Source organism: Cibotium barometz, chromosome 3 (genome assembly GCF_041138505.1).
Source record: "Cibotium barometz isolate CiBa-2024 chromosome 3, ASM4113850v1, whole genome shotgun sequence".
In the NCBI taxonomy this organism is placed as follows: Eukaryota; Viridiplantae; Streptophyta; class Polypodiopsida; order Cyatheales; family Cibotiaceae; genus Cibotium; species Cibotium barometz.
This window is the reverse complement of record NC_141048.1, coordinates 51,126,090-51,152,414: the sequence shown is the minus strand read 5'-3', so window position 1 is coordinate 51,152,414 and position 26,325 is coordinate 51,126,090.

Genomic DNA, 26,325 nt, shown 5'->3' with positions numbered 1-26,325 from the left:
AATTTTTGGATTATGGTCCAATTAAGGTTCCTATGGGCCAATAGCATCAATCCATGTGTAGGGAGGAGATAAATCCAATTTGTAAAAGAAGATACCCAAAAATGAGTAAATGCTCACATAAGATGAAGAGTTGAAAATGTACAAGGTTTATTAGTAAAAAACTATGAGCAATATTAAAAATATGAGATATTTTAGGTATCCAAAAATGAGTAAATACTCACATAAGATGAAGAGTTGAAAATGTACAAGGTTTATTAGTAAAAAACTATGAGCAATATTAAAATGATTCCATTATGACACATATGTAAGGAAGGGGAGTTCTTTAAAGGAGGTGCATATTTCACATAAGACGAAGAGTTGAAAATATACAAGGTTTATTAGTAAAAAAACTATGAGCAATATTAAAATGATTCCATTATGACACCTATGTAAGGAAGAGGAGTTCTTTAAAGGAGGTGCATATTTCACATAAGATGAAGAGTTGAAAATGTACAAGGTTTATTAGTAAAAAAACTATGAGCAATATTAAAATGATTCCATTATGACACATATGTAAGGAAGGGGAGTTCTTTAAAGGAGGTGCATATTTCACATGCTTGAATGAGTTTTAAACTCATAAAAATTGAGATATTTCATCTCTCCTCTCTCCTAATTCAAGTCTAGTTCCAAAAAGTTAGCTTAACTGACCTAAAAATGATCAAAAATTGACCAAACTGATTTGGAAAATTCTAGAATCAGTTTGTTTGGTTAGGAGCTCAATTTCTCCTATAAATAGAAGCCTCCCCCTTGTTGAAAAATATATAGTATTTATGCATCGTTACTCTACTCCACCTAAGCCAAGAACTGTGAATTCATTAATAATTCACTAGTTTTTGGAGCTTCCCTCTTTCTTCAATCCCCATTGGTGGCTCCATCAACATACTTAACCAATTGATTGGTTGGGGGCCTCTACCGTGAACAAAGAATCAAGCAACTTGTAAGGTAATTAGTGAATTTTGATCATTTTCTATAATTTCTCAATGTTTCTCTCTTCTCAACCCCTCTCAAGCTTGAGAAGCTTAATTAGAATGGTTTTTGATGTTATTGAAGTTAATTGATGAATGGTAGTGAAGAGTTACATAATTTGATGAATGCTATTGAAGTTAATTGATTAATGATAGTTAAGAATTACATAAATTTCTATTTATGCTTAATTCAAATGGTTTTTATGAAATTTCTCTCTCTCACTCAAGAAATGGTCATACTCATGACCCATTCTCAATCCAAATGAAGCTTTTCATAAAGCTTTTTCTTAATCCAAGATTAATCTATACTTGAGGTCAAATTAATGGCTTTTTTCTATGCTTTTAGTTTATGTATTTCATGAATATTAATGATTCAATCCATTATGGATTATTGATCCAATTAGGGATCATTCTAATTAATTCTTAATGATAAGCTTTATCCCTTAGAAAAAATTGAGATTTATCAGTCATAGCAGCGGAGCTATGGCAAAATTTTTATAAAAATTACGCATGAAATAATTTCATTCAAACCATGAAAAGAGGACTTCCTACCATATTATAGGAATTATCATCTTATATTAATTGAAGATATTCATAGAGAAATTGATTTTTATATTATGCATAATTGATTTTCATGCATAGAGGTATGCATAATAGATTATTATTTTAACATAAAAGTGTTACTTTTATCATAATTAGATTTCATGCATAGAGATATGCATAAAAGATTATTATTTTAATGTAAAAGTGTTACTTTTAGCACAATTGAATTTCATGCATAGAAGTGTGCATAAGAGTTGATTATTTTATTATAAAAGTGTTACTTTTATCATATTTGAATTTCATGCATAAAAGTATGCATAAAAGTTGATTATTTTATTATAAAAGTGTTACTTTTAGCATAATTGAATTTCATGCATAGATGTATGCATAAAAGATGATTATTTTATTATAAAAGTGTTATTTTTATCATATTTGGATTTCATGCATAGAGGTATGCATAAAAGTTGATTATTTTATTATAAAAGTGTTACTTTTATCATATTTGGATTTCATGCATAGAGGTATGCATAAGAGTTGATTATTTTATTATAAAAGTGTTACTTTTATCATATTTGGATTTCATGCATAGAGGTATGCATAAGAGTTGATTATTTTATTATAAAAGTGTTACTTTTATCACAATTGAATTTCATGCATAGAAGTATGCATAAGAGTTGATTATTTTATTATAAAAGTGTTACTTTTATCATAATTGGATTTCATGCATAGAAGTATGCCAAAAAAAAGATATTCTTTTTTTAATTAAAAGTGTGATTTTCATCATAAATGTATTTTATGCATAACTTAGATGCATAAGAGAAATTCTTTTATTCTAAAAGTGTAATTCCTACCAAATTGAATTTATGCATAGGAAGATGCATAAAAGATTGATTCAAAAGTGTCATTCTCATCTAAACTGAATTTATGCATAGGAAGATGCATAAAATATTGAATTTTAATTCAAAAGTGTCATTTTCATTTAAAATGAATTTATGCATAGGAAGATGCATAAAAGATTGATTTTACTTCGAAAGTATTAATCTCCTTAAATAGAATTTATGCATAAATAAATGTGTAAAGAAATCTTATATCAAATATAAGAATTCTCTTGTATTCTATAAATAGATATGAGATGTAATAGGATGTGATAAGAGGTGTATAAGATGTGATAAGAGGTGATAAGATGCTTATGAAATAAGTTAGGAGGTGATAAGATGAATTAAGATGTGATAAGATGTGTATGGATGAGGTAAGAAGTGTATGTGATAGGATAAGATGTATATGGGTTGTGATAGGGCGAGAATGGATGTGATGTAAAAGATTAGATGTGAAGGCATATGGGGTTATATGAATGGGAATGTGAAAATGGATGTATGTATGTGGATATGTGGATGTGGAGATGGGAGTTTGGATGTATGAATGTGAAAATGGATGTATGCATGAAGATGTATATGCATAGATGTGAATGTGGATGTAGATGTGGATGTATAGATGTGAATGGGAATGTGGATGTGGATGTAGATGTGGATGTATAGATGTGAATGTGGAATGTGGATGTAGATGTGGATGTATAGATGTGAATGGGAATGTGGATGTGGATGTATGTGAATATGGATGTAGATGTGGATGTATAGATGTGAATGTAGAATGTGGATGTGGATGTATGTATGTATATGGATGTAGATGTGGATGTATAGATGTGAATGGGAATGTGGATATGGATGTATGTATGTATGTGGATGTGGATGTATGAATGAGGACGTGATAGTGGATGCATGCATGTGGATATGGATGTATGGATGTGGATATGGATGTGTATGTATTAATGTGGATACACCAACCAAGCACGAGGAACCACACCCGTTGTACCCGCGAATGTAGTTACACGGTCAATGCTTCAAAATCAAAACTACATTCTTGAAGAGAGGGATACTGCATCAATCGCTCAGGCAAAGAAAAAGAAAACACGGCGAAAGAGATTGCTTAATGCCACGAGCTCCAAGCCCAGTTCAAAGACTAACATAGGGACAGGAGACAACCCCGTGTATATGAATGATCCTGAAGACGTTCTGATAGAAGCCATGGGGACCAAAGCCAATACCTTAAGGGAGGAACCCACTCGGGAGCTCAACAAAGGAGAATCAAGTGAGTACATAAATAAGGGGAAACAGAAGGAAACTTCCTTGGCCCCACAACCAAGTCAGTTTATGCCCTCTCGACCACCCAAACTGACTGAGACTCCCCAAGACAAGCCACGTGGGCCAAAAACCCTCAAGAAAAAGATTGGTACTTACCCAAACCCAGTTGAGGAGATTGAACAAGTGCAACACTTAAGGGGTTGGGTGGAAGAAACACAAAGAGAATTGGAGCCAAACCCGAGAAAAATCAAAATTCCAGACACAGTGTTTCCTACGCAAGTTCAGCCTCACCGGACCCATAAACCGTTAGCTATACCTAGTATCATTCGGGAAGAAAGCGAGGATAGGACATCCGGAAGTGGACAAACACCCTTCTTGCTGGAAAGAATGTTTAGTGAGGAACTGCCTGACCCCATTGAAGAGGAAGTGATTCCATCTTCACCAGTCCCTAGTCAAGGGGCGATGTCTCGTAAAGTACCATTGAATGTGTCTAAGCTAATGGATTTCATGTCCTCTGAGATCAGAACCACGATCATATCCAAATTATACGGAGATCCTGAGCTATTCTTAGCTCTTCGGGCATTTCTCAATGGAGAACTAAAGGCGGCGCTACCACAATTTGCAAATATGGATAGAACCGACACGCTTCAAGATGAAGGAGAACATTGGGATCTACAACCCAACCTAGATGAAAACTCGGTCGTGGAAATACCTGTTAACAAGTTGGGACAGTACTTTGAAGGGAACGAATCTAATGCAACCCTCCCCATTACTACCAAGGGGTTAACTCTAAAGGAAATCCTTGATGGTGGTGCTGGCGTGAGCATTGTGACTAAAAACTGTTGGGAATCTATGGGAAGACCTCACCTCGAAGTCACAAACATAGTGGTTAAGATGGCAAACGGAACTATTGCTAAACCTATTGGAATGTTAAGGGACCTTAAGATCAAGGTTCTGGGGTACAAGGTAAGACATACCTTCATTGTAATGGATTTCTCCAAGCATCCTATGTCATATCAAATGATCTTAGGACGTCCTTTCATGAGGGAAGCACAAATGGTACATGACTGGTCGAAAAACCATGTCTACCTACAATTCCAAGACTCTGTCATTCGAGTTGATCTTGAGAATGGTCGTGCACATCCTTTAGGAAGCAAGGTTATCATCGATAATCGATCGGATACCACTGTCCATTCCGCCCCATTAAGGTATTGCTATACATGCAAAAAAGAGACTGATGATGGGAAAGATTCTCCTTATATGGATGTTCTACCAGGTATGATTGAGTCGGATAACGTGGATTGGGTACAACTAGCGGCAACCATAGACACATGGGGAAATAGAGGCACAAGTTGGGTAACACCTGAGGGGCAAGATATGCCACCGTTAGTGCCAATAAACATGATAGGTGTTATGCACTTGACTCCTGATGGCGAGAACGTGGCCAACTCCACCGACACTGAAAGTAGCGAAGACTCTGACCAATGCAACTCTGAGTATGAATCTCAAGAAGAAACTAACTCTGAGCCTGATGGGGGGAATGAATCAAATATTCACCCATATGTGGAAGCAAGGTGCTCAAGGCCTAGGACAGTGACCTCCTACAATTCATCCGAAAGTGAGGGGGACACAAGTGAAGATCGACCAAGTGAAGATCGACCAAGTGAGTTCGAATCTGACAGAAAAAAAAATCAAAAACTTGGTAAGAAGAAAACGAGACATAAGCGCCAACGCTATCGAGCTAATGTACGCACTGCAATAAACAAGGAAAGATCCACTGCAGAATGGCTTAGTTATGTAGGAGCCATTGAAGATAGCAGATAATTGGGGACAATACCTCCAAAGTGTCATGTGGTGTATTTCGCAACCTCATGACGTCGCCCAATTAGAAATCGAAGAGAAGCCGAAACTAAGTCGTACTGCAAGAAGGCAGCAAAACCAAGAGTTGGCTCAACAACAAAAGGAAGCGGAATTGAAAGAAAAAAACCTGGCACAACAAGAACCAGTAGACTTACACCCCGCACCCGAGCATTTCAAATCATTCACCACAGGGGAACGTAAAGTAGTCTACACAAAAGCCCAACGAACGCCTACCAATGGGAGTAGCGGTGTCTACGATGGCCCGGCGGTAGTCAAGGAGATAGACTTAGCAGATCCGGGTGAGAAGTCTAAACCAGTTTTTATTGCTCAAGACCTCACCAAGGCGGAAGAAGCTGCACTTACGAAGCTTCTTAAAGAATTCAAGGACATATTTGCTTGGACATATCATGATATGAAGGGTGTTCCACCCTCGGGCGGTGGTGCAACACACGATTCCAATGATTAGCACTGCTAAACCAGTCCAGCAACGTCCCTACCCAATGAATCCTAAGTATGCAAAGATTGTACAAGAGGAAATTGAAAAGCTTGTAAAATGTGGATTCATATACCCTATTGAGCACTCAGAATGGGTTTCTCCGATAGTCATCATACCAAAGAAGAATGGGAAACTCAGAGTGTGCGTTGATCTCAAAAAGGTTAATGCAGCTACCAGAAGGGATCATTACCCCTTGCCATATTCTGAACATGTGCTTGAAAGAGTGGCAGGCAAAGAGGCATATAGCTTTTTAGATGGGTACTCGGGTTACAATCAGATCACAATTGCAGTCGAGGACCAAGCTAAAACAGCATTTATCACGGAGTTTGGAGTGTTTGCCTTTCGCGTCATGGCTTTTGGCTTGACCAATGCACCTGCAACATTCCAACGATTGATAAACACGGCCTTTAAGGAATATCTAAGGGACTTCTGTGAAGCTTTCTTAGATGATCTTTGTGTTCATTCCTCTTGGGAACGAGCACTTGATGTGTTTACGAAAAATATTTGAAAGGTGTAGATTATATCGCATCTCCTTGAATTCTTTCAAATGCCAATTCTGGGTTAAACATGGAGTTATCTTAGGGCATATAGTGTCCAAAAATTGGGATTTCCACGGACGAGAGTAAAATCAAGGTCATTCTGGAACTGCCACCACCCACCAACTACAAGGGAGTCCAACGCTTTATGGGCCACGTTGGTTATTATCGAAGGTTTATTCTCTTCTTCGCCGAGATAGCTCGACCATTGTATAAGCTTCTCATCGAGTTTATTTGGACCGAAGAATGTGATCGTGCCTATGAGCTATTAAAGAAGGCCTTGGCGAGTGCTCCAATCTTGAGAATGCCTAACTGGGATTTACTCTTCCATGTGCATATTGATGCATCAAACTTTGCTATTGGGTGTGTGTTAACTCAACCTAGAGAACACAAGCTAGACTACCCCATTAGCTTTGCCAGTCGCCAGTTGAATGATGCTGAGATGAACTACACCACTACGGAGCAAGAAGGGTTGGCAATGATATATGCAGTAAGGAAATTTCGTTATTACCTCCTTGCCACCAAGTTTGTTTTCTATGTGAATCATCAAGCATTGTTGTATCTAGTAAACAAACCATGCTCCACAGGAAGAATCACACGATGGCTATTGATTCTTCTTGAGTTTGATTTCACTGTTGTTGTGAGACCTGGCAAAAAACATGTTATGGCTGATCATTTGTCTCGCATACCTAATGGTGAGGCTCCTACGGGGATTGATGATGACTTACCTGACACTTCCTTGTTCATGGTGGAGACAATGCCTGAATGGAGTGAGAAGATTGTTAACTTTTTGGTTAATGGGTTTCCACCCAAGGAGCTTCGTAAAGATCTAGCTCGAAAGCTAATCAAAGAATGCGAACCCTATTGCCTGATAGCCGGGACTCTTTATAAAAGAGGAAAGGATGACGTTCTTAGGCGTTGTGCCTGAGAAGATGAGTATCTATACATTTTGCAAGAGGCACATATGGGCGTAGCCGGTGGTCACTTCTCAGGAGACTTAACTGCGTGAAAAATCTTACAATCAGGGTATTGGTGGCCCACTATGTTCCAAGATGCATCACTCTTTGTGAAGGGTTGCGATGAATGCCAACGATATAAGAAACCCCAGAGGAAAGATCAGATGCCCCTACATCCGATCAAAGTAAACCAACCATTTGAAAAGTGGGGTTTAGACTTTGTAGGTCCAATCAGTCCAGCGGCCCGAAACACACAATCTCGCTATATTATTGTGGCCACTGACTATATGACCAAATGGGCTGAAGCGACAGCAACACGTAAGGCAGATGCGAGGACAACAGCCAAGTTCCTCTTTGAAAATATAATCACACGATTCGGTTGTCCTTTTGAACTTGTGAGCGACAATGGTACGCATTTTATAAATGAAGTGATTAAGGAGCTCACAACAACAAATTTCATGATATCCCATCATAAATCTACTCCTTATTACTATCCGCAAGCGAATGGCCAAGCCGAGAGTACCAACAAGACTTTAATCTCTATTTTGACAAAGACAGTTGAAGCTCATCGCACGGATTGGGATCTAAAGCTTACGACAGCTTTATGGGCCTATCGTACTGCGTACAAAGTGGCTATTAATTGCACACCATTCAAAATGGTATATGGCCAAGAAGCAGTCATGCCGTGGGAATTTGTCATTCCTAGTCTTCGTGTTGCTACTCAAGAGGGATGGGATGGTAATCCTTTAGGAGAGCGTCTGTATATCCTTGAGCGGCTAAACGAAGAAAGACAATTGGCTGTATACAATGCCCTTGTGGAGAAGGATAGAAGGAAAAAATGGTTTGATCGCTATCTAAAGGACAAGGACATCAAGGTTGGGGATAAAGTCCTGATGTATGGAGTGCGAAACAAAAAGAAGAAGCTCAAATATGCTGGTAAGGGACCATATAGAGTATGTGAAATCACCCCACAAGGTACCATCAGAGTGGAGACTCTCGACGGAGTTGAAACCATTGGATTCCTTAATGGGAGTAAATTCAAACGATACTATGACCCCCTGATCCAGGAGGAGTTACATGCAATCCATCAAAAGAAGGCAGCTAAAGAACAAGATGAGCTTAAAAAGATACAAGCGAGAGTCAAAGCCAAAGAACGTCAACAGCGTGCTAGGAGACAACGAGAAGCCAACTTGGGAATCACGCAAGTATTTTTCGAGGAAGCGGAAGAGGATGCACTGGAATCTGACCCACCTCTAAGATACCCAATTGAGTTACAGAGTCCTTACGGGGAGGTGCTGTATAATGCATTATTGGATACAAGAGCTCAACACAATTTGCTATCATATGGCGTGTGGTGTCAACTGGGAAAACCACCTTTATCCAAGAGTTCTATCCAAGTTCAAGGAATCAACAAGAAGAAAACCCCTGTCTCAGGAATTTTGCACACTCCGGTTGCCTATGACAAGGGAACCATAATTCAAAGCTTTTTGGTTATGCGTGCTGGTACCATGGAAGGGATTGTAATCTTAGGGCGCAAATGGATGATGGCCACCAAGTGCAATATCGATTGGGCAACCAGACAAGTCACAATGCAAGAACCAACACTAGGTCTGATCGCTCAAAATCCCGCACCTGTCATCCACTCAAATATTAGATAACGAAAAATCACAAAGTCCAATGGCAAAACCATCTTCGATTGTTGGCCACCCCTCTAACGCTTCAATGCCAAGAGTGGAAACAGGCAAGGTGGTCCCTAAAGCTTCGCTTACTATGCCAAAAAGTACATACAAATGGGTCCCCAAAGCTTCGTTAACAGCTACTTCTCCTACTCAATCTCGTTCAGCCACCAAGAAGCCTCGTAAGAGGAAAGCAGCTACCCACCAGAGAAAGGGCTATGTAACATCGCGATGGATCCCTAAAAAATTATTAGTAGCCCAAGGGTACTACGAGGGAAATGACCAGATTTGGGTCCCTAAACATAAGCTGAATCCCTCTACATCACCTGTAAAACCTTGCAAACCAATTGTTGCCACCCCAACGATAATTCAAGATCGTGGTAAGGGAAAGGTAACAGAGTGCTCCACACCACTTCTTCCTGAGTTAGTTTGGATTCCCAAACGATATCGATCATTACCACCTAGCTCAGGAAGGGGGGAGCCACATGAAGCTTCTAGCTCCTCATGCCAGGCACACACTGATATAGAAGTTTCTACATGCTCTACACCTACTCTTGCCAACACCCAACAAAAAACCGATGAGTCTACGTCTCCCCTTGTAATAGTATCATCGGAAACCATTTCCTCCATTCGTCAATGGGAGCGTACACTACCATCTCTGCAATTGGATGTGGCCATAAGGGTCATAAAAAGCTATCTGCCCACATCACAACCTATGACCCGCTGGACAAATTGGTTCCAAGAGGCTGCAACATCATTGCAAATAATATGATCTACCCAAGGAAAGGGGGAGCATGTACTCACGCTCGACATTCTAATGCTTCCTCCTTAACCTTCTCCCCTGACCATGTAATTGCCAAATTCAAGGGAATGTATATATATAGCTTCATACATTTTATTTTATTTTATTTTTTAAAAAAAAAACAAAGAAAAGAAAAACAAAAAATAGTAAAAAGAGCAAGAGCACAAAAACAAGAGAAATATCCGTATACAATCAAGAACTAGATTGACCTGTCATAAACCTACTGATGCTATATCTGTGTTTGCAGATATGGCAGATGCCCGATCATCATACACTTCATCCACTCCTACCTTTGGTGAGAGGTATCATCTGTACCTTTCTCAAATATTCCACATGTGCTATCCTGTAATTGAAACTGAATGGGATCATATAGATGTACTAGCCAGAGAGGAAAATGTTGAAGAATTAGAATGGCTGATTCGCCTATTGACCATGACTGACCCCTACTCCGTAGAGGACATATCCCCGATAGCCCAATGCTTTCCTTTTCCACAAGATGACTATCCTCGCATGGTTACATTTTTGATGAGTTTATGTGGATGGGAAAATGAAAAGGAAATATCTGACAATGATGAATGGACGGATGAAACTCATGGCACTACTGAGGTTGACTTTATTTGTTTGGATGATGCGGATAGAGGCTTAGCCTTAGGGCTAGAGCCAAGACTCTACAACATCCTCTTACCGTATCCTCAGTAGTAGTGTGGTGACTGGTAGGTAGGTTAGTGTTTTTAAGTTTTTTCTAGTTTAGATTCCTTAAACAAGTCTTGAAATTTTCACACTGATGTGCCTCTCAAGGTATAGTGCTTGTTAGTTGATTGTACAGGTTAAAAAAGTTTGAGGTGGGTTCGCTTTCAAGTCCTGAGACTGCCGCAACGTTCATCAAAATATATCTACATCAAATTGCAAGCTATCTCATCGAATCAAGGACATCTCCAATTACAGGTGTAATTCTTCCATACCCACTCTCTTTCGTTTTTACTGTTCAATTAATTGCATAAACTATAATGCATGACCACATGGAAATTGTCAATGTGCTACTTAGTTTTTGAAGTTGCTTGCATGCTAATGTAAATCATTAATGAGCTTAACTTTATTGGAAATATTCCTAGGCAGCATGACGTCTTTAGTTAACCTTGGAATACGATTGTCTTAGGTCTAGGATCAAACCATCTTAATGTTTGACACCTGGCCATGTGTGTGTTGACCTCTAGGACATAGCTATTACCCCTTTGTCGAAAGGATGCAAGACAAATTATAGTTCAGGAGAGCGAAGATCAAAAGAAATAGATTTAAAAAAAAAGCAGCCTACAATAAATGACAATACAAGTCTATGATGTGCTTTAATGTTGGCCTATCGCCTTATTGATACTTGGTAGGCGAGGAGTATTCTACTCCAGACCGATGCCTTGGTTAATAGGGGGTAGCCTTGCCTAAAGTGAGCTAATAGATTCCTGGATAATGCCTTGTGTTAAACATGGTACCAGGATCGATGTTAGTTTTGCCTTAGGAAGGTCTCCATTCTGTGTAAAAATTGTCACGTGCAAAAAAAAAAGGGCAAAAAGCTCCTGTAACTCTGATGTTTCTTGTGTCCCTAGGCTTGTGGTATTAACTTGTTCTTAGAGTAGACACAGTGTGGTCATCTGTTTATTTATTAAGCTTGGTTATTTTCCTTGACTTAGGCCAGTTATAAACCTTGATTAACCTTTGACACCTTGCTTACTCTTGATTTACTTTCAATAATCTTAAACTCCTATTAATTTGCTACACTAGCTCATTCATGTGACCCTTAAACTAAGTTCTCATTGCAACATCCATTGTGGTCTACCATGCTTGAATTTATACACTTTATATCTTTTGAATTCTAGCATACTTTCACTCTACTTCCCTGTTTTGCAGACGGTCTACCACAACAACCCTCTCGAGCTTACCATACCATAGCTTCCGAGGACGGAATCTACATCAGAAAGGGGGGCATGTTAACCTATGACGGACATTCAGATGTACTATGTTTTACGTCATTAATTTAAATATTCTGAGTCATGGGCTGGGCTTGTCGGCACCATATGTTAAGGATGAAGGGATTGGGTGATCGCCGATGAGAGGCGCACCTTGAATATCAGTAGGATAAGGGTTAGGGTCGGCCGGCCAAGTGTGAACGGCCAAGTCACCTATAAGAGTCAAATGTAACCCTAAAATCCTCATTCTCATGTGTTGTGAATACAAGAGTGCTCTTGTCTTATCTCTTTGGTTTCCTTCTCCTGCGTGTGTGTGAGAGAGAGAGAGAGATTGAGAGAGCGATCGAGCACTGTGTAGCGGCACGGCGGCGGAGAGGCGGTAGAGCGGCGACGGCGGCTCCTCCTTCACGGCTGCGACGCGGGAATCCTTCAAGGCGGCGGTTGAGCGGTGAGTGACACACCCTTTGGCATTCTGTTTAAGCTTCCCTGGTTGTATGCTTGTAGCCATTTGTGGCTCGCATACGGTGTCCGGCAAGTCCCTAGCTACGACCTGTGCGGCAAAAGCGCACAATCGGGAAGTGATTATTTGTTCAAGTTTTTAGCTATTTTAAACTACACTTCGACCTTTGTGCTTTGTCAAGTCAACACATCTCTGAGTTTTTAGTGCTACTCATATCCTATTTCATCTAGTTTTCTCAACATTGTATTGAATTGCTTCTCATAATAACACTCCTAGTTTTGAGTTGTTGATGCCATTATCCTATGTGCAAGTTGATGATGCCATTGAGACTCTCATTCTAATTCTAAAGTATCATTGGAGGTTCTCTTGTACTTGTTCTTCTTCTTCAGAGGTGGTCTCATACTTCTTCTTCTTCATCTTCTTTTCCTCCTTATTAGAGTCACTATGTGACGAAGATTGTGTCTTTGGTTCTTCTTGCCTTTCGTTCCTTTTATCAACAAACTTGATGGTGTTCTTAATAAATTCATCCAAGATCTTTGTAGGGTTATATTGCTCCATTTTCTTGATGTCCTTGTCCCTCAAGCCATTGGTAGCAATCATCTAAGGTTTTGCACCATTGGTGGGTTTTCCACTTTCTAGGCCTTTTCCTTGATTCGGTTTCATGGACATAGGGTATTTTTATAAGCTAAATTGATATAAAAATGTGATGTTCTCGAATGTAGCCATATCTTAATCGTATAACTTAATCTAAGAAAACATTGAAACTCACTTAATCGTGCTATTTCTACATAGCAATACAATCAAATCAATCCTCTAAAATAGCAAATAAGCATGCATGCCATATCCAAGATTATTATCACATAAGTAAAGAATCATGTAATCTCAAACAAACATTCACATAAAATAAATCTCTATCAATTAAAGCATCTCATCTCAATCAATCACAATGTATGTGTCTATCTCAAGATTCTATCATCATTACCATGCTTGACAACATGGTTACTCATAATGACAAAAATCTAACCAATCTAGGGCTTTCTCTGATGCTTGTCCACCCAACCTCCACACTGGACATCCCGGCCATCCCGAGTATGCCTCTTTCTCAATTTTGTCCTCTCTACCACATGGCTTCCATACGGCATAAATCTTGTTCTCTCTCCGGCATTCTCTGTCTAAGGACGGTTGACATGCATATCAATCATTCATACACATGCATATCAATCATTCATTTAAAAAAAAAGCAATCATAAGTCATACTTATCATCTTACACTATCTCTAGTCCATAATCTTTCAAGGCATGTATTTTCAAATCAATCAAAATCAACTTCAAGTATAAAACAAGCTTTTAATTCAAATAGTCCTTAACTTCTCTTAGTCTTTTAAGTCACACGAGAATCTTTATTTTTAACAAAATCAATTATCATGTTCCAACTAGCGAGATCATCTCTAGTCACTATAGCTAAGCCTTAACAATGCTTATGCATTGGTCCATCCGGTCTATGCATTAGTCCATTCGATCAATATAGATAAGATAGTCAATCTTGATGGCAATTTCTAAGGCACAGCCTGACAACTTGTCTCTTTCAGAGAGAAATACCTTCCAATTTATTTGAAATTAGAGAAAAAGCAAAACTACAAAGTTTTAGGACTTCTAATTCTCTATAAAACATATCTCAGTGATGGTTCTCTATAAAAATGAGTTCTAAGGTCTCTTTGAGAGCATTTGAAATGGCCAAAGTTGTGTTTTTAGCAGAAAACTGTAAAAAACAGCCAAGTGCCCCACTTTGTACTCGAATAACTCAAAAATGAAAGGGATTTGGCTTTCTAGCCTCTCATACACTCTTGTAGAGTTTTCTACCATCTAAAAGTTTTGTCTTTATGTCAAAATCTGATTCTAATCACACAGAATGATGAATGCTTCGCAAAACAGTCCCTAATAAAGGTTATACCTAAAATTTAGTCACAAACTAGTCAAATATTCTATCTTCTAATTCTTTATCCCACCAAAACTATTTATTCCATAAGTCTCATAGACCAAAATGATCATGTATACTTAATAAAGTTCAGAATTACTCATCATTAAGCACGCCCTATATCGACTTTGATTCTCTCGTATACAGTTATCAATTTATTTGTTTCATATCAAAAGAATTTGAAGAAAAATAATAAAAAGAGAGTTTGTGTACTTGCTTGAGATATTTGAAGATATCTTGATTGATTGGGAATCCATGTCTACTCTCAAGAAACTCTGATTCTAATTCTGAAGTTTCATTGGAGGGACTCTTGTACTTGTTCTTCTTCTTCAGAGGTGGTCTCATACTTCTTCTTCTTCGTTCTCTTTTCCTCCTTATCAGAGTCACTATGTGACTAAGATTGTGTGTTTGGTTCTTCTTGGCTTTCGTTTCCTTTTATCAACAAACATGATGGTGTTCTTAAAAAAATCTTCCAAGATCTTTGTAAGATTATATTGTTCCATTTTCTTGATGTCCTTGTCCCTCAGGCCATTAGTATCAATCATCTAAGGTTTTGCACCATTGGTGGGTTTTCCACTTTCAAGGTCTTTTCCTTGATTCGGTGTCATGGAAAGAGAGAATTTTCATAAGCTAAATTGATATAAAAATATGACGGTCTCCAATGTAGCCATATCTTAATCCTATAACTTAATCTAAGAAAACATTGAAACTCACTTAATCGTGCTATTTCTACATAGCAATACAATCAAATTAATCCTTTAAAATAGCAAATAAGCATGCATGCCATATCCAAGATTCTTATCACATAAGTAAAGAATCATGTAATCTCAAACAAACATTCACATAATATAAATCTCTATCAATTAAAGCATCTCATCTCAATCAAGCTTTCTCCGATGCCTATCCACCCAATCTCCACACTGGACTCCAAATAAGAAACTAGATAAATCTTGATCCATTACATGAAGTAACTTGATTTTGTAAATCAGTCACTATCCATGACTGATTTTGTAAATCAGTCACTATCCATGTCATAAATAAATCTTCTTGGAATCACAACTTAATAAACAATAATAACTTTGATTATCATCGCATTGTCTCAAACTGTAAGGTAATCAAACAAATTGCAAACTCTTATTTTTGCTTTTCTTGTAGCTTTAGACTTAGTCAAATTTCTTCCACAAGAAAGCAAAACACTCTCAAGCTTTACGAACAAATGTGGTTACATAATGTTTCTATTGATGGATTTGCAACCTCTACAATAGATATAGATTTCCAAACCTACACTTATTTACTTCAGGATGATAATTTACTACTTAATAAGCAAATAGTATACTTCATGAAATACTTTTCTTGCTCTGCTTGCAAAGCAGACATCATTCTAAATTCTACATCACATCTTTGACCTTGTAAGTAATAATCTTTACTATGATCTCCAATCATGCAAACCCGCTTCTCTCATGACACATTATCTTGGCCTTTCTAGGAACTAACCAATCTATCCCTAATATGGCCTTTCTAGGAACTAACCAATCTATCCCTAATATGGCATCATATCTTCCCAAAGCCAACACATGGAAATCATCTTTTGACTTGGGGTTGCCTATGAATAAAAAGCATATTCTTGACATACTTCTTATATGTCTGTTGCTTTCTCAAAGCAAGCTCTACCATAAGATTCTTTTGGTAAAATTCAGTTATTCTTAACTATTTTACCACGTGGGGTGATTGAAAACTATAAGTGCTTCTCGAGTGAAACAATTCTTGAAATACATTATTCACAATCTTGATAGGAATAATAATAATTGAAGCTTGGTTTTTGACCTTGCTTGCAAGAATAATAGCATTGACATAAGCATATTCTTTAATCTCCTCGGCCCATAGTTGCAATATCTTCTCCTCTTGCTCTACGAGTGTCGTCATCGGTACTTGAAAAATTCATGTACATTCTCTTTCATACTCTGCCTTGGTTTCTGATCTCCTAAAGTTAATTATTCATGTACCTCATGTGATGTTCGTTTGTTTTTTGCACTCAAAAGTTCTATGACCCTTTTGTAGAGAACCGAAACATTGGCCTTTACGCCATGCCTTTTCTACCATCTCTAGGGATAAATATATAAAATACTGGTTACCATTCTTCTTCTCGCTCATCTTCTACATTATCTTATTCTCCATAAAAGTTTTCCTTCTCCTTGACTTTGTCTATCTCAAAATTAAGATAATCTTGCATCTCTTCATCTCCTCCACCACTCCCTTTTTTCTTCATTCAAATCCATAGAAGCTCAATCACGCACAACTCTTTCCTTTCTTCAAGCTAAGTCTTGAGTTACACTCTAATAATTTTCTCAAGAGTTAAACCCACACAAAATAATCTATGTAAAAGCTCCTCTTCTTCTCCTAGGTTGACTACTGAATTTATTTGATGTGTAGCCATCTTGTGAGACTGTATATGAAATCCTAAAAAATATTAAAAAGAAAAGAATCCCCTCGTTGTATCACAAAAATAAAAAATAATACGAGTCACCCAAGACCTACAACATCCGCAATAATTAAGTGTGGATTGCCCAACCTATGCTGTGATACCAACTATGATGGTTCCGAATCTAGCCATATCTTAATCCTACAACTTAATCTAAGAAAACATTGAAACCCACTTAATCGTATTATTTCTACATAGCAATATAATCAATTCAATCCTCTCAAATAGCAAAATAAGCATGCATGCCATATCCAAGATTCTTATCACATACGTAAAGAATCTTTCAGCATATTCAAATCAATCAAAATCAACTTCAAGTATAAAACTAGCTTTTAAATCAAACAGTCCTTAACTTCTCTTAGTCTTTTAAGTCACATGAGAATCTTTGTTTTCAACAAAAATAATTATCATGTTCTAACTAGTGCGATCATCTCTAGTCATTATAGCTAAGTCTTAACGATGCTTATGCATTAGTTCATCCGGTCGATGTGTTAGTCCATCCGATCTATATAGATAAGATAGTCAATCTTAATGGCAATTTCTAAGGCAAAGCCTGACAACTAGCCTCGTTGGGAGAGTAATACCTTCTAATGTATTTGGAATTAGAGAAAAGATAAAACTACAAAGTTTTAGGACTTCTGATTCTGTGTAAAACATATCTCAATGATGGTTCTCTAAAAATGAGTGCTAAGGTCTCTTTGAGAGCATTCAAAATGGACAAAGTTGTATTTTCAGCATAAAACTATAAAAGAAAGCCAAGTGCTCCACTTTGTTGTACTCGAAACACTCAAAAACGAAAGGGATTTGGCTTTCTAGCCTCTCATACACTCCTATAGAGTTTTCTGCCGTCTAAAACTTTTATCTTTTTGTCAAAATCTGATTCTAAACACACAAAAAGATAAATGCTTTGCAAATCAGTCCCTAATAAAGGTTATACCTAAAATTTAGTCACAAACTAGACAAATATTTTATCTTCTAATTCTTTACCCCACCAACACCGTTTATTCCATGAGTCTCATAGACCAAGATGATCATGTATAATTAATAAAGTTAAGAATTACTCATCGTTAAGCACACCCTATACCGACTTAGATTCTCTTGTATATACTTAGCGATTTATTTATTTCATATCAAAAGATTTTGAAGAAAAATAATAAAAAGAGAGTCTGTGTACTTCCCCGATATATTTGAAGATGTCTTGATTGATTGGAAATCCATGTCTACGCTCAAGAAGTTCTGGAAGAGCTGTTTGTAGATTTGGCAAGCCTCTTAGATCTGCTGTGAGCAGTGCAACCTGCAAATAGGTATAACTTTGTACACAATTATCAGAAACTGGTCTTTTGGGTACTTAAAATTACTAGAACATGTGCAGTCTACAAACTGGCATGGGCGAAATTGCCAAAATAAGTTGTATGTGAAAGTCGACTCTAAAAATAGGAAACAATTTACTTTTTTATCAAATTTTGATTTGCATGTCCATCTACACACTTAAATTATTTCTTTGAGCACACTACTTAAATTATTTCTTTGAGCACACTAACTAATTGAAAACTCAATCTTGAATTTTCACTTAATTTAAACACTTGGAATTTTTACTGCTGAAAACCACTGAAAACCTGCTAGAATTCATTACTGAAATCTGTAGCATCCAAAACTTAAGATTATCTTTAATCATAACTTGGTTAAACTTAGAGGTATCTTACAAAAAAACTTGCACACACAAATACATAAATTGATAAACAAGAAATTAGAATTGGATCACATAAATAAATTGCAACATATAGCATGATAGATAATAATCTTCTATAGTAGACATGAGTGAGAGAGAGAGAAATAAATAGAGAGAGTACACCATCAACACTCTCACACCAAGTACAATCATCCCCCCCATGCATGAGTATTTAAATGTATTAATTTTGTTTCAGGCCAAAGTGACCTCTTTACAAGAAGTGTCCTTCTACAAATATTAAAGAAGGTAATTAAATCTTAGATAAGATAAAACATCTTACTTTTGTCTATTTTTAGGCTTGCACGGCTAATGTATGTCAAAAGCACTCCTCTCATGCATTGAATTCTAAAGAAAGTCATAATATAAATATTAGATTGTATAAATGTCTAATTTTGCATACTTTTTTGTTATTTAAAGTCTTGTCCAAATACCTCCCCTCATTTTAACTTTGCTAAAAATATAATATCACCATAAATATAAGATGCCAAAATGTGTACCAATATGCACGCCAAAAATGTGTAACCATCATCATGTCGCCCGCACTAGCCCTGCCACCACTGATCCGTTACCAAACACATGCACAAGATTATATCTAGTGACAATCTACCGAATATGGTGCGACCAGTACCTCACTAACCATGTGGTAGATAATCAAAAATAAATATCGATGATAAAATGTACCATTAAATTAACATTTTTAATAATTTAAATAATTTCCATAATCCATAACATTCGATCAATGTATCTGCATTATAAATGTCCTTTTTCTATCCATAACATTCAATCAATGTATCCATAACATTCTGTCAATGTATTTGCATACTAAATGCCCTTTTTGTATCCATAACATTCAGTCAATGTATCTGCATACTAAATGCCCTTTTTGTTTGATTTTGGACATTTTTTAGAGTAATTCTTCATTACTACATGTGTCTCTATTTCTTTCAGTTAATCTTTGAGAACCTTATTTTTTAGAAAATAAAAATAAAGCCTAAGAGAAAAGATAGAAGCTTAAGCCCAAAATATAATTTACTTGACGAGATTGACGAGATTTTATCAAATGTATGCAAGTAGATTTGGCAAGTCATATGAGTTTTAAAAGCTATAGAAATAACTCATTCCTTTGTATACACATACAAGGAATTTTATCAAATACAGAAATGATCTTCTTTTTTGGGCATGTCTTTTGATGCTTGTTCAAACACGTGTGCATTTTGGGCTCATTAATCAAGTCATTAGCCTCTTCATAATTATCTCTTAATCCCCTCATTAATTATATCCATCACACTATTGTTGCATCAATTTTATGTGTGAGGGTTTAGAGTAAAGTCTTTGGAGAGAGTGTGAGAAGCGAGTATCCCTGTAGGCAGATATAGTAGCTTCCTTTAGAAACATTTTTCAAGATTTCTTGATTCAAAATCTCTGGGAAAATTTCTCTTTATATTCTAATCCTCCATGACATTTATGTTTGGAAGGTCGATGTGACTTATGAAACTCCTTCTACATCTACATGAGTTTTAACAAATTTGTCAAATTTTCAAGACATATACTCACTACCTCCATCACTTCTCAAGACTTTGAATTTATAATTACATTAGTTTTCTGCGAATTCTTTAAATTTAACAAGCTTCACTTTAATGTTTAACGAATTAGATCTATAAAGTCCTTGTGCAATCATGAATTGAGGTGATATAATAATGAGCTCCACCAATGCTTGGCATTTTTTTTTGTTGGATCCCATATCTTTTTAAGCTTCAAATAATGAGAAAAAGTGTAGCCTTAATACTTCATTTAGTTTCCAACAAACATGGACTGATAATGTTAGACAAGTCCTTGTCTTTGAAGTTACCTAGTCCTTTTACATTCATACATTTGTATGACCCATGCCATTGCTCAAAGTTTGGTAGACTACTGTTCCTTACATAAGAGCACACTTTGTGCTATAAAATAACATCCAAAACAAACATTCTACCATCTTTGTTAGCTTTGCACAAAACCTTACAATTATTGTTGTGCTCTTACATCATGCATTCATATGAATTGAGAATAACCACCAAATTTCTTTCCTCAATCTCACCAGCTCACACAATAATGATACTTGGTACACAATACATCATGCAAATATTTCACAACAAAAATCAACTACTATATCACCTACAAGAGTAGCAGAATGTGTTGAGTCATATTTTTTGGACACAAATGCAAGAACCTTAATTTATTTCTTATATGAAAATCGTAGTTCATGAGAATTTATATGGTAAGAACACTTATCATCAAATGGCTCTTCAATTATAACACTAACCATATGTTGCATTAGAAAGTATGTGCTCCCCTTTATCACCCTTGTTTTAAGTTGATGTTGATGCATCACAACAAGACAAAGCACCTACTGACGCACACACAGACGCGTTTACTCAACTAAAAAAAAAACTTACGGGCAAGTCTATTTGCACGTCTATTAGCGCGTCTAAAAGGTAGCAAATAGACGCGCCTATAGACGCGCACACAAATGCGCATATAGATAGTTGGGGAGAAATTTACACAAGGACAGACGCATGTATAGACGCGTTTATACACGCAAACAGACAGACGCATGTATAGACACGTTTATAGACGCTCAAATAGACACTTCTTGAACAGACAAACGCATATATAGACGTGTTTGTAGACGTGCTACAGAATATTTTTTAGATTTTGTGTGCTTTAACAAAATGCTGTGTATGTTGTGTATGCAATGTAGTAATAGGAATCCCATTTTCACATTGTGTAATTCAATTCTTACAGCCAATCGCATTTTAATTAGCACTCTGCAAGCATTTCTATAGCCGACATTATTTACAATTTCAAATAAAACATTACAACTCCGAAACGTCTAGTTACAAGGCATTAATTGATAGCTCAAAAAGTGCTTGTATGTACATATAGCATGAAGCTAAGCCACGTACTGTGGTTGCAAGTACCAAAAATAAGAGGAGTGTATATACAAGAGGCACGAAGCCAAGCCAGTGGCTAAGTACAAAAAAGAGTAGCTAGCACTACTCCTCGCTCCCTTCTATGCTCCCTTCTCTGCCTCCTTCTTCCTCGTCTTCTTCCTCATCTTCTTGTGCAGGGTCCTGTAAACAAGGGACAACATATATCAATGTATGAAAAATCAAATCTTTATTTATAATATTGATATTATTTAATTGCTTTCAAATACCTCGGGGGACTCTCCAGTAGCAGCAGCCGGATATACTGCTCCTCAGTAATCAACCCGTCATTATAGAAGTGCCTTCCATGTATCTCCTCTGCGATGGTGGCGATGGTAGGCTGTCTCGACAGGAGTAGGGTACCTTCCCATGATATCAAGCTGCAAAATGACACAATTTGCGGAGGGGTTAGTACAAAGAAACAACCTCCTAATAAACTACATAAACAATATAATTTGAGATCGATACTTACAAACTGGGCCTCCCATGATGATTCAACACCCCCTGCTCCAAAATGCACGCTTCCATATTGCTCCATTTGGATCCTTCGTGCCTCCACGTGCTTTAGATTGGGTTCCTCCTTCGCTCACTTCATTGCCTTCTTCCACTCACGCTTGTGAGTGGTGTGGGGCGGGCCCCTTGGTGGTTGACCAGCCTGGAAAGCTCCACTAGTGCATGCCTCTAAGCGAAGATCTTTTATTGCTAAGTATCGAAACAATCTTTGACTTGGCCCATTTATCTATGAACTGAACATTGGGGGGATTAGGATACCTAGAGCGAACAACAGCGAGGGTCTCATCAACTAACCTCTTTGGTTGATCTTTGTAGTGAATAAAGTTATCTCTGTAATTGTTAGCAATTACAGAGCGCATGAAGGCCATGATGTCCTTCCCCCATGCATCCATCAAGATGCCTCCTATCTGAGTGATGTCATAGTAGATCGTACCATCACCCGGAGGTACGTCTAAATTATCTGAATCATTCTCGTCCCCACCACCACCCCTCCCAAAGCACTGTGCCATGCATCCCCCACCGCTCTTCCTGCTCTACTACGCCTGCCTACTGTGTCACCGAGGAGGGATAATGTGGAAAGACGGGAGTTCGATATAGAAACTGTATTTTGTGACTATTTGTAAATGACTGTTTTATGTCAAGAATGCTGGGGAAGCATTTTGACCGTCTTATGGATTAAGGTCATGGAGACCTAACTGATAAAGTTACAACTGCTGGACGGAGAGTCAATGGAGGACGTCTCGCGTAGCAAGGTTGGCCGAGGTCTTGACTAGCCTCGGTTTGATTTAAATGGTGAGCTTCCGGTATGGTGGGGATGAGGGACCAAGGAAGCGGCCTATGAGTGAAGCGCTAGGTCACCTGCGAAGGATCCTAGAGGGTGCTGACCATACGGTGCTCGGGCTCTGGGTCGCCGAAGATACCCACACATGTGTCGTGGAAGATATTGGAACAAGGAGTAAGAGTTGTTTTCTGAAACTGGGCAGCATGGATCTGGTTGATTGACCTTGCTGGTCCTCAACGGACGAGTCCATGGCTCTCTTATATGGATCCGTTGATTGATCTTGCTGATCTTCAACGAGGATTCCATCTTTATTTGTCGGGTACTATGAGCTAGGAACTATTGAAAAGGCCAGGTGAGTGAAGAGGTGGTGAGTGTTCTGGTTGCCAATGATGCCATAAGTATACTGGGATGAATGAATGATTGGTAATATGGATTGAACCAATGATTTCGAGGATTGACATCAGTGACATAATGGTTTCATTAAAGGATTGTTTTAAAGTTAGTTGATACTGAGAAAAAGGCAATTTCATAATGGGTGTGTAAGTGGTGTGACTAGTTTTATGTTTGCATGGACTTCTGGCTAGGGGGCCTGGGAACTCTTTTCCCTAGTACCCGGGACAAAACCTAACCAAATTCCTAATTGGATCCCATCACTACAGTGGTTGGGAGGTTGGCTAACCCATGGGACTGGATGGGGTTAGGCTGGACTGATGGATCCGTAAATCGAGACTCAAATCTTGTTATTACGATAGATAAAGTAAGTCCCGGATAGTAATTGTTCTATGGATAGGAATCAACGGCTGTGCCTCTTGATGGGGAAAAAAGCGTTCATCCCAATGATCCAAGTGCAAGTTTCTTCCTTGATCTAACCAAGTATCTTTATAGATGCAGTCGGATCAGCTTGATCAGTAATGGTCTTGACTACGTTAGAGTAAAAAGTTATCTTGGTGGAATCGCCCGTGCTTTCCAGATAAGGGAAGTTTTAAGAAGGACACACTAGTACTACCGCAACTTTGTGAACAGGTACTGTACACACATATAAAAGTACTCACTTTTAAATATTTGATACCTTCGATGCAAGGAAAATAACATGATTGTATTTGTGTTTGAATTAGATTGTCTATCAACCAATGGTGGATAATAACAGATGGTGGCATGTCATACCTATTATGCCACATTCCAAAGTGATGTATAGTACATTTACGAATATGGAGCGTATGGAGGATGATCATGGCCATGGAGGTGATGATGACCGTGATACGAGAGAGGAGGATGATCATGAGATAGGAGATACAGATATTGAGGCCATTACCCCCATGAGGACGAGCCTACCATTGGTGATGCTGATTTCAATGAGCACATGAGTAGCACAAGTAGTAGTGGGTTGAATGTATTTGTAGATCTAAACACTTGTTTGGATTTTGAAGTAGATAGTTTGGCAAGGGTTGCTCTCATTGAGGATGAGATTGATATTGGCTAAACTATTTTACATATTGTCTCTTTCTCCTCACCTCACTTATTTTTTGTATATGTGGGTTTGCAAAAAAGCATTGATGTTTTTGTTAAAATTATGTGCTTTGGTAATCATGGGCAATTTTTGGAAAGCAGTGATGTACATTTACCAGCCTACACCAAAATCTCACTTTTTGTACTCTCTGTTTTGCATCTAAATACGCGTCTAATTCTCAGTGTAGACGCACTAATAGACGCCCTAATACACACGTAAATAGACGCGCTAATACACGCGTAAATAGATGTGCTGTTAGACGCAGTGTTAGATTCTCAGTGTAAAGCCCTAATAGACGCGTCAATACACGCGCAAATACACGCGCTGTTAGACGCGCCCGTAATTTCGCTATTCAAGCAACGCCTATAGACGCGCCCGCTATTTTGCGCATCTATCAAGTGCGTCTATAGTTGCTTTGTGTTGTTGTGCATGACTACCTTTATTAAAATTTTCTTCTCGCATGTATCTTTATCTTGATTAAAACTACCTTCTTTCACATATTTTTCTCTTCAAAAATAATATTTTATGACATGACCTAGCTTATAATAGTAGTGATACATTGGCCTTTTATTTCGGAGATTAGAAAAACACCTCTTATATCTTGATATACATAACATGTACCTCATTCTATTGTTGAAATTTTGAAGCTCCCCTTTTCTATCGCAGTCTAAAAATCTACTCTTACTTGTTGAACGTTTGAAGCTCACCTTGCCTCTTGAATTCTAAAAAGCTTACTTGTGATCCTCGGCAACTTCCAAGAAATTTAATGTTGGGTTTGATATGAGGTTTGATGAGCTCTTCCATTTGAGTCATAGCTGCTTCCTTTATTTCCTTTTCCTCTAGAACTTTTAAAGAAATGACTGCATTCTAACCATACTAATTATTAAAAGACTTTGATGTACCTCCAAGGATGTGTTCTTCTCGGATCGTCTTTATAATGAGATCCTTAAAAGTAGGTAACTCTTCTATCACCATGATAAATGCATAAAAAATTAATATTCACAACAAAAGCTATTCAAGCATGCTTGAAACACAATTCTTTAACACAATTTGAGATAGAAATATTTTAGCTTTTAACATTATTCACGACTCTACTTTCAATTGCAGCATTTTACGTGAATTGGTCACACTCTTATACATGTTTGCAAGAATATCCCATAATTCTGCAACTAAATCACAATGTTCAATGTGAGGTGTGATGACTTGCCTTAAAGTTTGCTCATCATTGTTTTGTTCTTGAGATTCAAATTCGTGAGCTCCATGTGCTAGTGGTTGGTTAAATCGTAGGCTTCTTTAACTATTTGCTTACCTTTTCCATAATGAAGAACAAAGGGAACTTGTTCCTCCTCTATACTTATCATTGTGCTCCTATTTTGAATCTCTGCGCCATGATAATGTTTATTTTCTAGTTTCGTTATGGTGCTCCAGTAAAACTTTAACATCTTGAAGATCTTTGTAAACAATTTAACATAAAAGAAAAGGCTTCAAAAAATGGACTGTATTCACACATGCAAGTGTGGGCTTCCAAAAAGATACTTCCTTATTGCAAACCTATGTGGGCAAGGAAACTTTAATTTTACCAACCTTGAGTGAATTAATGACATCATCAATTCACTCAATTATAGACACAAAAATTCATGCATTTAAAAAACTTTTTTCACATGTGCATCCCCTTCAAAACTTTTTTGATGAAAACTTCATCACTTCATGATTTTGCACACTATATATACTACTCATAACATTATCGATTAGATGTCTTAGCCAAAACATGCACTTATAAATTATCTATAAAGCTTTTGTTTATGTAGCATAGCAAAAACCTCTTACACCATGAAGGTGTTTAAGCCTTAACATAGGCTAGAATTTATCGTTGTTTCAAACATTCGTTTGGATTTTATAACATCAAATGAAAGCTTGATCTTTGCAATGGCAATAAAGCAAACA